The following is a 3,630-nucleotide window of genomic DNA, read 5'->3' as shown; positions in this document are numbered from 1 at the left end:
TTAAAGACCTTATCCTTCTTAATGACTTCAGTTAAAGGTGCAGCAATTGAACTAAAATCTCTAACAAATATCCTATAAAAGCTAGCAAGTCCATGAAAACTTTTAACTTCAGTAATGCTCTTAGGTGTAGGCCAATATTTAATCGCCTTGATTTTATCTTCATCTACCTCTACACCTCTAGAACTCACAACAAAACCCAAGAAAACTACCTTATCTACAAAAAAAGTGCACTTGGATAAATTTGCATATAATTGTTACTCCCTAAGCACATTACAAACTTGTTTCAAATGTTCGACATGCTCTTCTAAAGATTTAGAAAAGATCAGAATATCATCAAAATAAACGACTACAAATTTTCCATGAAAATCCTTAAAGATATGGTTCATTAACCTCATGAATGTACTAGGTGCATTAGTTAACCCAAACGGCATCACTAACCATTCATACAATCCATATTTAGTTTTAAAGGCAGTTTTTCACTCATCTCCAGGATTCATTCTAATTTGGTGATATCCACTCTTCAAATCAATTTTAGAGAATATTTGAGAACTATGCAATTGGTCAAGCATATCATCTAAATGGGGAATAGGATGACGATACTTTACCGTTATTTTATTAATGGCGCGACAGTCCACGCACATCCTCCAAGTGCCATCCTTCTTTGGCACCAAAAGCACGGGCACAGAACAGGGACTCATGCTTTCTCTTACGAATCCCTTATCAAGCAGCTCCTCTACTTGTCTTTGCAATTCTTTTTTTTCTTCGGGATTGCTCCTCCTATAAGGAGGCTTATTAGGAATTTGTGATCTCGGCATAAAATCAATTTGATGCTCTATTCCTCTAAAAGGTGGTAAACCTTTAGGAAGGTCCTTAGGAAAAACATATTCAAAATCCTGCAAAAGATTAGAAATAACACTAGGCAAAGAGGATGTTAGTGAATCATTATTAAGCAGAACTTCCTTATAAGTGAGCAAGATAATAGGCAACCCTTCTTTTTTTTGCAATTAAACACTCTTTGGCTTTTGCAAGGCTCACTTTTTTTTCAATCTTAGCATCTTTCCTCTCACCAATGCTTTTTTTTTCACTCTTCCCCACCTTTTCCTTTATCTCTTTGCTGCCCTGTCTCTCCTCACACCTCACTTTATATTTACCCTCTTTGTCTTTCCTTTCAGTCTCTCGTTTTGATCCCTCTCCATGTTTCCCCATTGATTCTTTCATCTTTTTTTGATCTTCATATACTTGGGAAGGAGTTAAAGGTGCAAGAATGTACTTCTTTCCATTATGCTCAAGAAATATCTATTTTTCCTCCCGTCATAAAAAGCACTCCTATCATACTGCCACGGGCGCCCCAACAAGATATGACAAGCTTGCATGGGTACTATATCACATAGAACTTCGTCAGCGTACCTTCCAATCTTGAAGGAGACCATGCATTGCTTATTCACCTTGACCTCTCCACTATCATTGAACCATTACAACCTATAAGGTCTAGGGTGCTTCGTCCATTCCAACCCTAACTTTTCCACCAAATATGCACTCACAACATTAGCACAACTCCCATTATCAATTATCATAGAACAAATTTTATCTTTAATCTCACACCGAGTATGGAATATGTTTTTCCTTTGTTCTTCATTAGAGTGACCCAAATTAATGTGCATAAGCCTCCTAACCACAAAATTCACCCCACTATTAATGTACTCCATCTCTTTTCCTTCTTCACTCTCTACAAAGTTTTCTCCTTGTTCTTCACTTGGTTCACCTTTTTCACTCTCATATCCCCCATCCTCTTTGATTAGAATGTTTCTTCTACTTGGGCATTCATAAGACTTATGCCCTCTCCCTTGACACTTGAGACATTTAATAGAAGAAGTAGAAGTAGAAGTTTTAGGCGTAAAAGGCTTACCCCCATCCTTGGATTCCAATTTGCTCCTGCCCTTGTCTTCATGGAATTTAAGAGTAGGTGTCTCCTCAGATTTCGGCCGTTGCTTCTTTGGAATAGTAGTTGGCCGGCTTCTCCATGAGCTAGATTGTTGTCTCCTTTTGTTTTGTCTTTCTACCTTTACATCTAATTCAACTAACTCATCTAAAGTTATATATTGTTGTAATTCGACTACATCAACTATTTCCCTATTTAAACCATTCAAAAACCTAGCCATTGTAGCCTCCTCTTCCTCCATACAATTAGCTTGGATCATAGCCATATCCATAGCCTTAAAGTACTCATCTACAGACATGGACCCTTTCCTCAAAGTTTGAAGACATTGTTGTAGATCTCTTTGAAAGTGTGATGGCACAAATCTCTTCCTCATTACCCTCTTCATCTCAGCCCACGTAGCAACGGGTGCTTGTCCTTCTTGCAATCTGTCCCTAGAAAGCTTTTTCCACCAGATTGCTGCATAGTCAGAAAACTCAACAGCAGCAAGTTTAACTTTCTTACCCTCAGAATAGTTGTGGCAGTCAAAAATGGCTTCAACTTTTCTCTCCCAATCAAGGTACAAGTCTGGATCCCTTGTTCCCTTGAAAGTTGGCATCTTCATCTTTATACTACTTATATTATCATCGGATGGGATGAGGTCATGGCAGATCCATCATTAAGCTTAAAGCAAAGAGATTTTATAAGTGATGCTCGTGCTCTTGACAAAGCAAAAATGATGTGTTTTGATGAGAAAAGTGGAAACTTTTGTTGCACTAAGCTTGGTCGAATTGCAAGCCACTTTTATATCCATTATACTAGTGTTGAAACTTACAATGAAATGTTGTCATGCCATATGAATGAAAGAGAGGTCTGCCAAGCGACGGATGAAGCTTCAATAAAATTTCTCACGAAGTTATACGGTGTAATAGCAACGAGATTTGCAATTCTAAGAGAGCACAGTACAATCTTTCCCAAGAATATCATACGGATTGTTTCCTACTTCGATCCGCCGTTACGTGTTTCGTCGCCAAAGACGTGTGTTAGAGTGATTGTCAAGATAATCGGCTTAGGTATGTTAAGGCTATCCCTTCTTTCCTTTTTGGCATGATCCATACGATACAAACGAAACGAGCAAATGCACAACTTCCCTAAATGACTCTATTCATAGAAATGCTAGAGATGCTTATGTTCTTGATTCCCCATGTGTCCTATTATTTTATCATCTGTTCACGGGTCTCAGAAAATATGTACGTTGATAAAGTTTATTTCATGATATTAATCAAAGACATAATGGTCTTATGAAATTCCGAAAGATTTTATTGACGTACTTTACATGCATTGCATTCATTTACATTGACCCATGACCAGATGGCGTTATATATGCGTATATATGTATATATATGTATATGGGATATGGAAAAAGGTTACGGCATTATATACGCACCACAACCTGATCAGCTGGTATACGTTGATGATTTGCCACAGTGGCCGAGATAATATGATAGGATGCCCTCAGAGGCTTGATGATGTTATGAATGCATATACCTATGCATGGTATGAAATTTATACGCATATGCATGACATTATAAATATGAAATGATTTACAGAGCTATTCAGACTTACATGTTGAGTCTTTTACTCCATGTTTCTCATGTCTATTATTTACTGATTTTTCTCGGTACATTATTTGTACTGACATCTTTTTTTGCCTG

The sequence above is a fragment of the Nicotiana tomentosiformis genome, chromosome 6 (genome assembly GCF_000390325.3).
Source record: "Nicotiana tomentosiformis chromosome 6, ASM39032v3, whole genome shotgun sequence".
Lineage (NCBI taxonomy): Eukaryota > Viridiplantae > Streptophyta > Magnoliopsida > Solanales > Solanaceae > Nicotiana > Nicotiana tomentosiformis.
Note: the sequence above shows the minus strand (reverse complement) of the source record.